Source organism: Manis pentadactyla, chromosome 1 (assembly GCF_030020395.1).
Source record: "Manis pentadactyla isolate mManPen7 chromosome 1, mManPen7.hap1, whole genome shotgun sequence".
NCBI lineage: Eukaryota > Metazoa > Chordata > Mammalia > Pholidota > Manidae > Manis > Manis pentadactyla.
Window position 1 is genome coordinate 44,632,106 of NC_080019.1, and position 14,162 is coordinate 44,646,267.

At 45.9% G+C, this 14,162-nt stretch overlaps 1 long non-coding RNA gene across 3 annotated transcripts; it reads left to right on the forward strand.

The window, feature by feature from the left end:
• The first annotated feature begins 4,833 nt into the window (after positions 1-4,833).
• LOC118918397 (uncharacterized) lies at positions 4,834-10,778 on the forward strand. 3 transcript variants are annotated; one of them, XR_005027136.2, is made up of 4 exons: positions 4,834-5,160; positions 5,403-5,505; positions 9,388-9,449; positions 10,222-10,778. It is a non-coding gene; the product is annotated as an uncharacterized LOC118918397 (long non-coding RNA). The 3 variants fall into 3 exon arrangements; XR_008995915.1 differs by lacking the exon at positions 9,388-9,449; XR_008995914.1 differs by lacking the exon at positions 9,388-9,449 and having other exon boundaries at positions 5,406-5,505.
• Positions 10,779-14,162: the final 3,384 nt, after the last annotated feature.

The following is a 14,162-nucleotide window of genomic DNA, read 5'->3' on the forward strand; positions in this document are numbered from 1 at the left end:
CAGAGGAGGGCCCAGGACGTGGGCTCTGGGTGTGCAGCTGCAACCCCCGCGGTCTGTTTGGGTGTGTCACGTCATCATCACACCGGCCGTCGCACGCTGGGTCCCTCCTGGGTCTGAGCCCATCTGCCCAAGCTCAGCGCTGGGTTGCCTCCTCACCCTCCCTGAGTCTCCACATCACTTTCCCCTAGTCCTTTTTCTCTCCTGAGCTCCCTGCTCTCAGAGCCCGTGGGAAGGGGACAGTGAGGCAGCCATTCAGGAAGCTGGGAGATAGGCCTGTCCTGGGGCCTGGTGGGCAGAGTTTAGGCTTGACTTGCTGTGGGCGCTACTGCTGCCCACTCACTGCCAGTCACACGCCTGAAGGATGGCTCTGCAGCTCGTTGCCCTAAGTTCTGTCCTTTCTCCTCTTCCTCGCCTTTTCTGTCTCCCTCTTCCCATGCTCCCCTGTCCTTGTCCTCCTGGAATCCGAGCCCTGTCTCGGTTTCCTTATCCCCATAGATTGGCATGTTGTTATGCTCCAGCCACAGGCAGGAGCGTGGCCTCCGTGGGGGCAGTACGTAGCATCTGTTGTATGAGCAGTGTTGCTGTTAGCATGAGGGGGGCTGTCACAGGGAACCCCAAGACTTGGGGCCAGACAGACTGGGGCCAAATCTTCCTCAGCTGTGTGCCTCTGAGCAACTTGTTTAACTTGAACAGGCTTCTGTTGCCTGGTCTATAAGATGCATACTAATCACCATGTCGTAGGATTGCTGTGGAGATTGAATGGATCACAGCCCTAAAGGCCAGGCAGAGCTGGGCACTCTGTTACCCAAGGGCTTCCCCCACCAGTTTGCCTGCTGCTGCCTGCCGGCTGCTGAGCCTGGGGTCTGCTCTCCCAGGAGGCAATTCTGCCAGGCAGGAAATACAGAAGTGTTTCTGCTGGAATGTGCACCTTCCCCCCAGGCCCCAAGGATCCCACCTCCTCTTCTGGTTTTGTTCTCACTTTTCAGTTGCCTCAGTGTACTTTCCCTGCCCACTCCCCACGGGCCCACCAACCAGAATGTGAATGACAGAAAAGGCCCACCCACAGGGGGCGTGAGTGAGTGTGGCCCAGTTCCCATTTCCCACCTCCAGGGGTGTGGTTTCATTGCCAAACAACCTAAGCAGGTGTCACAAATATGAATTCAGGGCCAGCAGGCTTCAGGGAGGAGGTGTGGAATGATTCAGATAACAGTGTTTGGAGTCAGGCTGTTGTGTGTTCTGACCTTGACTCCTAGTGCCCAAACTCCATGACCTTGGGTAAAGTTATTTATCCTCTCTGAGTCCTTATCTGTAACCTTTGGTAACAGCAAGTGTGTGAGAAATCCCTCCCACACCCCTGCCCCATATGATCTCCATGGCCTTGCCAGAACAAGTAATAACAGCACACTTACAGGGTGCTCAGGGCCCCAGGACTGTTCCAGCAAACTTGCATATCTTCTCACACTGTACGTTAGTATTACACTCACATTCCAGATGAGAAAACAGTAGCATGGTGAAGTTAAGTAACTTGCTCAAGGTCACCCAGCATGGCAGAGCTGGGAATGATGTCACTGCAATTGCGGGGCATTTTCAGCTTGACTCACATGGGAAGTTATCCTGTGGAACCTGGAAGAGAGATGGGAGTCCTACACCATGAAATGCAGAGGGCTCCAGAACTTTCCATGGCCCCCTTGCAGAGGGAGCCTGCAGAGAATGCCAAAGGGTCAAATGAGGCCAACTATCCAGGGACTTTGTCTGCAGGCACTGCCTAATTTGTATCAGTGTCTGCTGGCCTTGCCTTCCTCCTGCGTCATTTGCTTGGCCACCCTTTATCAGGATGCACCTCTTCTCTGGAGCTCCTTTCAGCAAATTCATTAAAAGGAGGGACCAGGCAAGCAGGAACAGGCTGGATCTCAGAGGTCAGGCGACTTCTGGCCACAAAGCCTGACTCATTTTTGCTTCATTAATGAAATTATTATTTTTTTAATGTCAAAGGCCTAGTTTATCAAGATCCAGATGTACACCAGGGCTCCAGCTGTTAGAGAAAAACTCTAAAGGCCAACTGCAGAAGCAAATGCACGTGCCTTTGCGGTTCCTTCGGTCTGCGGCCTGGCCCTGACTTAAGGAGCTCCAGTTATGTGCTGACAACATGTGTGTACCAGCCAGGACTTCCTGAGCCTGCACCTGGCCGTTCCCTCCCTGCGTCTGAGCTGGGCCCTCCCCTCCTCCCTCCCTCCCTCCCTCCCCACAGCTTGTTCAGATCCGTGGGTAAATGTGCAGGAATGTTCTAGGAAACGGGAACATTTAGGCTCCAGCCAGACGGGTTCAAATTCCAGCTCAGGCGTCTCCCAGCTCTGCTCCGAGGGGCGGGTTTCCATTGGGAAACTGTGAGAACACATGGAAATGGTTTAGCCCCGAGCTCGGTGCGAGGTAAAGGGTCAATAACTGGAGGAGCCTGGATGTGAGTCTGAGGCAGTTTGTCCTCAGAGCTGCTTTTGAGGGGCCTAATTCCCATTTGCTTCCCTCCACAGCCTTCCCCTCAGACATGGATTTTCCTCATGCCCTGGTTCAGCCCCTGAGGAGGGTCGGCCTCACCTCTCTACAGAGGCTTCTGTGACTCGCTCCCACCCAAACAAGTCTGACCTGTCCCAGTCTCTGCCCAGGATCCAGTCAGACTGACAGACTAGCTTTGACCCTTCAAGTGTGTGAGGTGATGTTTTACTGAGGCCCAGAGACGATGCTTCAGGAAAGCCCAGGCTGGCACTCGTCTTTACCTAATGTCTTGGGCCCAGAAGACAAATGTTGCCATGCACTGAGCCCCACCCCCACAGGGAGACTAATGGTGGCTATTTGGGCAGCATTGGACCCATGCGCGAGGAAACTGCTCCTGAACTTCAGGTCACACTGCCTAGGGAAGGGCTAGGTGACCTGTGCATCCGTGCCTTCTCTGTCTCAGAGACATCAGGGAGCTGTGAAAAGGAGGGGAGGCGCCCTCGGGGGCTGTGTAGCACACATGCCAGACCTCCCTCACTGCTGAGGGCCAGGAGCCGGTGTTGTGCCAGGGTCCAGAGATCAGGATTCAGACACTGCTGTGCTCATGACTCATGCATGACACTAGGCAGGTCATTACCCCACAGTTATGGCTAAAAGGCTGTGTAATAGCATTTGGCCTCTCCCTGCCTCGTAATGGTGACTCAGAGAATTAATGAGGGAATAAGCACTAAGTTTTGTGACTGCAAGCTTTGTTCCCATGCACTTCCTCTGCTTATGCCACAAACCAGATGAGAAATAGCAAAGGTCAAAGTTCTCTTTATGGGAGGTTGAGGTCCCAGGTTGCAGGAGGCGCCTCTCCCGGGGTGGTTCTGAACTCTGCATCTGTGTCTCGGTTATTGGAGGCCCAGGGGACACACTTACAAGGAGCGGGTGCGCAAATAGGGTAGAGGGTGTATATTCTCCAAGCTCAGGCCACATGCCTGGGGCATTTCTCATGGCAAATCAGCCAAAGGAATGGACCTTGCTGACCCTTTTGGAAGCTTCTGGTAGCAAAATCACAGACAGAATAGCACCTCTCAGGGCTGGAGTGGGCAGAACTGGGTCCATCTCTCCAGAAATGCTGCTCTTCTAGGTTCCCATGTTCTGGCCGACTTCTTACATAATTTGGTTTTGTGATCTCTTCTCTTTACAAATCCCCATGGCACCACTGTGAGGATACTGGTGGCTGAGGCCAGAGCCCTAGAAAAACAGGAGGAGGGAGAGAGGCAGGTGGTGCTCTGGCTGTGGCCCTGTTTCATGGAGCCAACTTGGAGAAGCCACTTCCTTCCGTGCCATGGCTTTTCTGGCTCAAGATTTGGAGCTTCCCCAGTGGAAGGTCTACACAGTATTAAACTGATTCCTCCAATAATTCTACCTGGGGTAGAGACGAACGATTCTTTCCAGTTTCATTTCGCCTGATAGTAATTCACATGTTTCAAAATCAAAGTAATAGAAATTAGATGCAATGAGACATCTTGCTCTGCTCTGCCCTGGTTCACCCTTTCTTCCCACTGTACCCCTAGTACCTGTACGGTTTCTCATGTATCCTTCTAGTTTCTTTATGCAAATTCAAATACGCATTTTCAGTCTGCTTCCTCCTAAAGTGTGCAGAAGTGAGCACATGGTGTATGCCCTGTCTGTCAGCCAGGGTCCGTGTGGAAGCCAGTGGTGCACCAAGCTGTGGGAGAGTCCATAAGAAACTGTTGACAAGGTGTGGACAGGGTGTGGCAGAAGCAAAAGGAAGGTGGATACCCCAGGGCTGGTGACTGTGAGGAGCCGAGCCTGCAGGGGGAGGGGGAGGAAGGGAAGGGAAGGGAGGGAGAGAGGACTTTGTGGAGAGGGCTCAAGGCGATGGGGTGACCTGCTGCACGGCACCAGGGAAGAACCCAGGCTCAAATACCTTGCCCTCGCTCCCTCCCACCCGCTGGGCCTTCTGCAAGGCCCCCACTGGCCTGCCCTCACCGGAAGTCAGGAAGGAGACCTGTGTGTGTAGACTTTACAAGGCCAGCTTCCTGAGACAGAGCAGGCTGAGTAGGGTGGGGTGTCTCAGGAGGGGCATATGGAGCCTGCCCCAGCCTTGCCCCTTTGGCCACCTGACAGCTGTCCTGGAGATCTTTCCCCACTGCTCGCTAGTGTGGCTTTAGACATTTCTTTGTCCTGCTTCCTCACCTTCCCAGCCCGCACTGCCGCGGAGCCGTTCACACGCCCAGGGCCGTGACTGCCGAGGGCGTTACAGTGTCTTGGTGTGATGTGACCTAGGGCCCTCTGTCCGCAGGCCTGGTGGGGCAGTGCTTCCCACAAACGCTACAGGAAAATCTTGAGCCGCCTCGCGCCCCCTGCCGGCAGTACCAGTGCTCTGCGTGCATTTGCACGGACTCCCGGGTGGTGCCTTCTCCTGGAAGCTGTCATCTCTACCTGCCCCCTCGCCGCGGGCTCCCAGGCCGTCGCTGAGCACATCACTGTCCTCACCCCACCTGCTTTGCCCAGCCGTGGACACGGCTCCCCAGCCCCACACAGCCTGTCCTCGGGCGGTGGGGAGAGCAGGCGACGTTATGGCATGGAATGAGAACTCACTGAAGATTTGTCAGCAGACATCACTGCTGGCAAAACTCGCCGCTGGCCCCGCCTCAGGTAGGGCAGACTTCCTCAGCCACGTCTCCCTGGTCTCTGCTGCCGTGTCCCTGGGCTTCTCCATTTCCTCTCTCCCCTGGCCCCGTCCCTGGGCCACACTCGCCTGTCCTCATCCTATACTTTACTTTCCCTTTCTTCTCCTTTCCTATACAAAGCAGTTGAGATCCCATTTGCCTCAAAGTCTCCCACAAGTCTGGGTCCAATAGCTGTTCTCTCAAACTAGAGGGCTGTTTTCTCTCCAGCAGATCCCTGCTAAATCCATGCCACCCCAGAGAAATACACACTGAACCAGATATATGTGGCGTTAAATTTTCCAGTTGCTACATGAAAAAATTTAAAGAAAAGGTGAGATTAATTTTAATATGTTCTATTTAACCCAATATACCCCAAATATTATCATGTCAACATTTAAAGTATTAATTTAAAATTAAAATGCACTATTCTTAATAACATTAATTTTAAATTATTAATAAGATATTTTAATTCTGTTATGTAACAAGATATTTTAAATCTGGTATGTATTTTGCACTTACAGCACACCTCAACTCAGGCTAACCCGGCTTTATGTGTGTGGTAACTACGTGAGGCTGGTAGTGACTATGTTGGGCAGAAGAGCCCTAGACTCCAGAACAACCTGCAACCACCTTTTAAAAAATAACCAGGTTTCCCCCACTTAGTGGGTACAGTGGGCTCCCGTTAACACAGCAACCCTATTCCACTGCTAGCTTCCATTGCCATGGAGACCTCCACACTCACTCAGGTGTTTTCGGAGGGGAGTTTCCTGCTCTTCTCCAGGCTCCTGTGTCTGTGTGCCCTGCCCAGGAAGGCATCAAGGCCAGGGCCCTGCCTCACCCAATGCTGCCCCAGCGTCTGGGGAGTGCTGGCACCTGCTCTGGGACCCTGGTGGCATCCCTCCAGGTGCTCCAGGGGCCTGAGTTTGAATCTAAACTTCCTGTGGGCACAGGCAACCCCAAGAGGTGTAAACACTGGTGTAGAGGTCTGTGGGAAGAGCCATTATCATGCCAGCACGTTGTCCCCCACCGCCTTCTCTCCCCGAGCACCTGTGCAAAGCCCCCGCACTTGTCCCATCACTATGTAGGCAAAGTGGGGAGAGGCAGCACAGTATTTCCTAAAATGGTTTCCAAGGATGTTTATTGCTATTATGAGGGAAATGGTGTGGTGGTCCCATAGTCAAGTAAGTTTAGGGGGAATGAAATTGAGCAGCAGGTGCCTGAATTACGGCTTCTGGGACTCTCACATCCTAATGTGTATCCTAATGTTTATATTTATGGAGCAGTTCCCAACTTATTTGACCATGGAGCACCCCTCCTACAGATTATGAGAGATGAGAATAGGGGGAAATATTTTTGAGGTTAAATGAGTTAAAAAATCTCTTTAAGTAAAGTTGGAAGTGTCCTTCCTGGTGAGAACAGGGCTTTGGGAAAGAGTTCTTGAGCCCTGAACGCCAACAGTCCTAATTCATCCCCACTCCATCCTCTGTGGTTGTACACTCTGTGGGGGACCCCCCAATGCACACTGATGTGGTGAGCTGACAGCCCCAACACTGAGCTAATGTCAGACTCTAGGGACTTGCCTTTTGGCAAGAACCTAGGGCTGGTGCCTGTTCTGGAGGACTGAACACATCTTCCTCTGCTATTTGTTCATCTTGAGAAGTTTTATTTTAAATTGTGTACATTACCATTTAAACAATGAATCTCCATTAATATCCTTCTAATCTCAATGACTGCCCGGAGATAGCAGCATCCATTGGTTTGGACTTTAACCTTCACTGTTAGCTATGATTTATTCACATATGTAATACCTACAGAAATACAGATTTTGTTTGTGGGCTTATGTGTTTTTATGTAGACCACTGTATGTATTGCTCTACAATTTTTTTTTTTCAATGAACACTTCTGAGGGATCTTTTCATAGCAGTACAAGTCAGTATCTCATTGTTTTCAACTGGGTCATGGAATTTCATAGTGTTTATTGGATCATTCCCCAACTGATAATCTTTTCATATGTTTCTGGTCTTCACATTTGCAAACAAAGTTGCAGTGAACATCTCTGTACACACAGATGAGTATTTCTCTAGAGTTCAGAACTAAAAGGGGAATGGTTAAGTTAAAGGTCACATATATTTGCATTTTAAAGATATTGCCAAATCACCCCCAAATAACTATCAATTTACACTCCTGCTGGAAGTGTGTAGAAACACTATTTCCCTACACCGTAGACAACTCTTGGACCATCAAGCTTTAAATTCCTTGCTGATGTGAGGGCAAAAGAGAGCAGGAAAGCAAAATATTTAAGAGCTAACATCAGGAAAGGCAGGGTCTTAGTCCTCCAGGTCTTTGGGCCCAGCACCCAAGGAAACAAGTTAACAGAGCAAATGTAAGGAGACTTTGTTATTTGCAAATGCAATTAATACCCCCAGAGGAACTGAAGAACCATTACATCAATAGGTGAGCAGGCTGATATGAAAACAGAAACAATTAGAGATAATGGAAATAAAAGTTGACTATGAAAATTACAAAAACTTGTTGAGAAAGGAACAACTAGCTGAAGGGCAAGTTATTACTTGTAAAATCTGGCTGAGGTTTCTATCAGAAAGGGCACACAAATGGGCAAAGATATGGGAAGTATGAGGGGACAATTAAGTGACACAGGTCTAGAAGTTTGAACATTCATCTAATAGGATTCTCAGAGAAAGAAAAGAAAGAATCAAAGGAAACTTCCCTGAATTGAAGAAACACTGGCAAAATGATGATCCTGCTCCTCCTGGCTGCCCACAACCACCAGAAATTAATTTTTTATTTCTGTATTTCTTCCATCACTTCAGTGGGATGTAGGGAAGGAGTGGGGTACACACCAGTGTGTTCTTGACCATGTTAAACTGCAAGACACTTATTCTGCATTTAAAATTATTTCATGAGGACAGGTTACCAGGAGTGGGACTATTGGACCGAAGAGTTAGAACATTTTTGAGGTTGTTGATGCATGTTTAAAGTGGCTGGCTAGACTGAGGAGTAGAATAGAAGGAAGGCACTGGCTTTGGCAGAGAGAGGGCTGGGTTACAATCTTAGTTCCTTCACCAGTAGTGTAACTTAAGTGACCGGGGAAACCTCTCTGACCCTCGGTTTCCTCATCAGTAAAATGGGCATGGTAATGGTACCAACATTACTAATACTGTGAGGATGAATTGTGCAAAGCATTTTCCCCAAGATCCATCCTAAAAAGGTGCTTGATAAATGCTATTAGTCTGCATTATTTCAGATAAGTGGTTTGTCAGTATCAAAAAATTGTGGATACAGTCAGGTGCTTGGAGAAGCATTCCCTGTCTTGGTCATTAGCATTTCATACTCTCAAATAAATCACTTCCCAGCTTGGCACCTCCATCTGCAAAGAAAGAAGCCCCCTGCCTATCTACCTCTCTCGGAAGACTACTGTTGAAGAGTCACTGTTGTTTATAAAGCCCTTAGAAATGCTCAAGGGAAAATTCCTGTGCATACTTGGGGTTGTTTTCATTGGAACAAGGGGTCCTGAGAGCCCTTGCCTTCTGCTCTAGACCGGGTCACCACAAGATGATTCCTCCCTCTGAGCTTGGTCAAGCATAAATTCCTGTGGAAGAAAATGTGTTGTACTTATTCTGGGCCAACTTCCAGAAGTTTAATTTCTTCCTCACCTGAGTTGTTGGGGCTTAGGACTCATTTTCCTATCTGATAACTTATTAATCAGAAATTCCCAGTAAACTTGCTCCAGGGAGGCAGGCTGAACTCTCACCACGGCCACGTGCTGTTCCAGGCCCAGGACCCAGGAGCTGAGGGTTGGTGCTCAGCCCAGAGGAAGGGCTGGAGGTGATTCTTGCTGGAACCTCTGAGTCACTGGCCCAGGGTGCAGAGGCCTGGGTTGTGGGCAGAGGGACCTGGAAGCATAAGGGGTAAGAATATTTGCAAAGAAACCAGCTCACTAACGGAAAGAAATTTGTTTCTGTGGAACAGTGGCAGGCCCAGCATGGCGGTCAGCTGGGGGCCAGCAATGCAGGACATCCCTGAGACGAGGTTCTGGCAGATTAGAGCCCAACAAAGTTGGGGGTGGGCTAGGAGGGACTGGGAAGAGAAGAGCTCTTTTGAGGAAACAGTAGGAAAGTTGTAGGACACCCGCAAGGCCTGTGGGGTTCTATTCTGTTTTGTCTTGATTTAATTTTATTTTGTTTTGAAACAGTGAACAAACAAAAAAAATCAAGGTCCTGGGTATGATCTTAACCTGGAGCTGGCCTTTGCACAGTAAAAGCCATCATTATCAGAATCTCTTCCTTTCTTCTTTTCTAGCCCCACTCCCAGCAGGCCTGGTGGGCACCAACCTGTGGAGTGGCTGGATGTGGGCAGGGAGGGCAGCAGGAAATGCCTTCCACAGGCTGATCAAATAGAGGACAAGAAGGCCATGGGGGACCAGTGAGTCCCTCAAGGAGAAGGGAGACTTCATTCACCAAAGGGGTCCTGCATGCCCCTATCCCTTAGCCCCTCTCTCCACACAATCAAACCTTCTCTCTGCCCCCTGAAGGGCTGAAGGCAGCCAGCACATGGAATGCCATCTTGCAGCCCTCCTTCAGTAACAGCATGACGATGACAGCTAAATAGTCCCTTTGACTTCCTGCTGGTGAGATAGGAAACCAAGACACAGAAATACTGGGTAACTCATTCAAGGTCACATAGCTAGGCATGGGGAAACAGTAATCAAAATCAGGCAGTTTCTAAAGCTCCTGCCGAGTATAGGTTAAATGACCCAAGAAGCTCTAGAAAAAGTAAAATAGAAGGTCCCCAAAGGGCTCTCTGTGTCCCACTGCCCTGTGGGCAAGGACCCAAGTCCTATTAAGGGCTGGACTGGAGAGCAGAGAAAGAGGGCTGTGAGCAAGTGAAGGCAGACAGCCCTTGAGGAATGAATTCTGGCTCCACTGTCCCCAGTAAATCTCAAATTCTCCTCATATTTGGGAAGATTAAAAGTGGAAAAATGGAGAAGGAATGACTCTTAAATGCTATCTTTCTTTTCTGGTTCCAGCGTCTGTCCGGTTCCCTGCCTGGCAGTGGAGGGTGACCCCACCGTGCCATCCTGCTTTCACCTCTAGCGTGTCTCCTTCTTCTCCTCTGGGTGCACATGTGGCCACTCTCCTGGGGACTCACTCTCCTTTGGTTTGAATCCTCAGTACATGTACTTCTTTTGGAGAAGAAGCTTAATTTCTTTACAATTACAAGTGAAATACCTGCTAAATGCAAAAACAAATTAGAAAATCCCTCAGTATAAAGAATCTTCCTAATGATACATCTACAGAATGCAGAGTCATAAAAATACCATTGAAGGATTCCTGTTTTATCTCAGTGTGGACAAGATTCATGTAACACATGAAAGTAAAGTGCTGCCCAGGGTACAGAGCACCCACTGCTTATGTCTAGTTCCCCCAAAGGACACGCAGGCGACTGGTAATGCTAGCAGCTCTCTGGAAGGAGAATGAATAGCTTGGAAGGGATTTTTTATTAGACAGTCTTTTAGAGCTTTTGATTTTTATACCATGTGATTTTATTACTTTTTCCGAGATGAAATAAAAAATTGAGAAAGAATAGTTTATTATGTGGTACTCCGTGAAAATTACTCTAAATATTTATCCTTCCCAGTTTTATTTTCTGCATACACACAGACATACACACATGCATTTTGCTTATTTCCATAAAATTAAGATCATGTTATAATGAGTTATAACCTACTTCTCCCTCATTTACTATACCCTGGATAACTTCCCATATCAATGTATATAAATCACATTGTTAATTTAAGTAGTTGCAGAGTAATCCATTGTATACTTTTACCATAATATTTTTACCTAATCCCCTATAGTTTTTAAGAGCTTCATTGACATTCATATGCCAGAAAATTAACCCAAAGTGTACAGCCCAGTGGGTATGTATTCAGAGTTGTATGACCATCACCACAATCTAGTTTTAGAACATTTTCACCACTCCAAAAAGAAAACGCATACACCTTAGCAGTCACTCGCCGTTCTTCCTGTTCTTCCTGCCATAGGCAACCAGTAATCTATTTTTTCTCTCTACAGATTTGCCTATTCTGGACATTTCTTTTAAATGGAGGCATGCATATAAGGCCTTTTAGAATAAAACAGCAGCAGACTAACAGACTCCAAGAAGGCACTAGTGGTTACCAAAGGGAAGTGGGTGGGGAAGGAGAAGGGGATTAAGGGGGACTCTAATTAGCACACATAATATAGGTGGGTCACGGGGAAGGCAGTACAGCACAGAGAACACAAATAGTGACTCTATAGCATCTTACTAGGTGATGGACAGTGACTGCAGTGGGTTGTGTGGAGGGACTTGATAATATGGGTGAATGTTGAAACTACAATGTTGCTCATGTGAAACCTTCATAAGATTGTATACCTGAATAAAAAATAATATATGAAAAGAAAATAATATATGGCCTTTTTTGTCTGGCTTCTTTCATGTAGCATAATGTTGTCAAGGTTCATCCATGCTGTAACATGAATCAGTACATCATTCCTTTTTATTGACAAATAATATCCCGTTGTATGGATATCCCATATTTTAAAAATCCATTCATCGATTGATAGACATTTGGGTTTTCCATTTTGTGACATAAATAATGGTGCTACAGACATTCGTATACATATTTTTGTACAAACATGTTTTTAATTCTCCTAGAGGTAGACCGGCTAGTCATATAGAAACAATATGTTTAGCATTTTGAGGAACTGCCAACTGTTGTCCAAAGTGGCCACTCCTTTTGCATTCCCACCTGCAGTGTATGAGGGTTCAGTCACTCCACATCTTCACCAACACTTACTACTTTCTGTGCCTTTGATCACAGCCATCCTGGTGGGTGTGAAGTATTGTGTCATGCAGGATGGCTTCTTTTGATTTTTCCATTGTGGTCAGGGAGTATGCTTTGTGTGATTTCAATTCTTTCAAATTTGTTAAAGTTTGTTTTATGACCCCTGTTTTGGTGAATATTTCACGTGCACCTAAGATGAATGTTTTCCCTTTTGTGGAGGGAAAGAATTTTCTATAAATGTCAATTAGCTCAAGCTGTTTTGCTATTGTTTATATCTTTTTCATCCTGGATGATATTCTGCCCACTTGTTCTGCTGAATCCTGATAGAGGCATGCTGAAGTCTCCAGCTGTAATCTTGGATTTATCATTTTCCCCTTTCCGTTCTATCAGTTTTTGCTTCATGTATTTGAACGCCATGCTGTTAGGTTCATTCACATTTAAAATTGTTATGCATTCTTGTTGAAATGACTCTTTCATGATTTTGTACTGTACATTTTAACCCTGGTAAGTTTCATGGTTTTTAAGTTTAGTTTTTCTGATGTTAATGTAGACATTTCAGCTTTCTTTTGCTTTGTAGTTACATGGCATATTTTGAAACCATCTTACTTTCAACCCATCTGTATTATTACATTTAAAGTGGATTTCTTTTTTTAATTAAAATTTTTTTATTGTTGTATAGTTGGTGTACAATGTTAAGATTCTGATTTCCATTTCTCTAATGACTGATGATGGATAAAATGTTGAACATCTTTTCATGTGCTTGTTAGCCATTTGTATATCTTTTTTAGAGAAATGTCTATTTAGATCCTTCACTTATTTTAAAATTGGGTTGTCCTTTTATTATTGAGTTATAAGAGTTCTTATATATTTAGGATGCAAATCCTTTACCAAAAATATATGACTGGCAAAAATTTTCTCCCATTCTGTGGGTATCTTTTCCTTTCTTAATGGTATCATTTGCAGCAAAAATAAAAATGTTTTCATTTTGGTGATGACCAACTGATCTATCTTTACTTTTCTGAATTGTGCTTTTTGTATCATGTTTAAGAAACCATTGCCTAACCCAAAGCTACAAGGACTTACTCCTATGTTTTCCTCAAATAATTTTATAGTTTTAGCCCTTACATTTGATTCTATTACACACTTTGAGTTAATCTTTGTAAGATGTGAGGTAAAGATTCAAATTCCTTCTTTTGCATATGGCTATCCAGATGTACCAGCACCATTTGTTGAAAAGATGATTCTTACTCATTGAATTTTCTTAGGATCCTTGTTGAAAATCAACTGAGCATGAAAGTAAGGACTTATCTTTAGACTCTCAACTCTATTTCTTTAATTTAATTGTCTATTCTTACACCAATACTATACTGTAGCTTTGTAGTAAGTTTTGAAACATGGACATGTGAGTCCTCCAATTTTTTCCTCTAATTCAAGATTATTTTGGCTCTTTTGAGCTCCTTGTATTTCCATATGATTTTTAGGATCAGCTTGCCAAGTTCTGCAAAAGGCACAAGCTGGGATTTTGATAGGGACTGCATTAAATTTAGAGAGTTTTGGCATCAGGTTAATACTGACCTCATTTAATGAGTTAGGAAGTATTCCTTCCTCTTCTAGTTTTTGGAAGAGTTTGGGAAGGATGAATATTTATGTTTTAAATATTATCACCAGTGAAGCCATGTAGGTCTGGGCTTTTCTTTGAGGGAAGTTTTAAAATTACTAATTCAATCTCTCTACTTTCAAGTCTGTTCAGAATGTCTATTTCTTCTTGAGTCCATTTTTACAGTTTGTGTCTTCCTTGGGGTTTATTTGTTTCATCCAGGGTATCTAAAGTGTTGGCACACACTATTCAGAGAAGTCCCTTAAAAGCCCTTTTGCTTTTGAAGGCCAACAGTGAAGTCCCACTTGCGTTCCTGACTTTTGCTTTTCTGTTGTTCAAAGTGCCAATGGAAAACTATCTTAGACCAACTCAGAAATGATAATGTCAAAACCCAAACATCTTGGTTCAATCAAGATATTGAAGCTTCAGCATCAGGGATGTCATTGCTTGGTACGGCTGCTTGCACAGTCCGTTTCCTGGGACAGCATGGATGACACTCTCATCCTAACAATAATCTGTTTTTCTGCTTCCAAATGCACTTTAA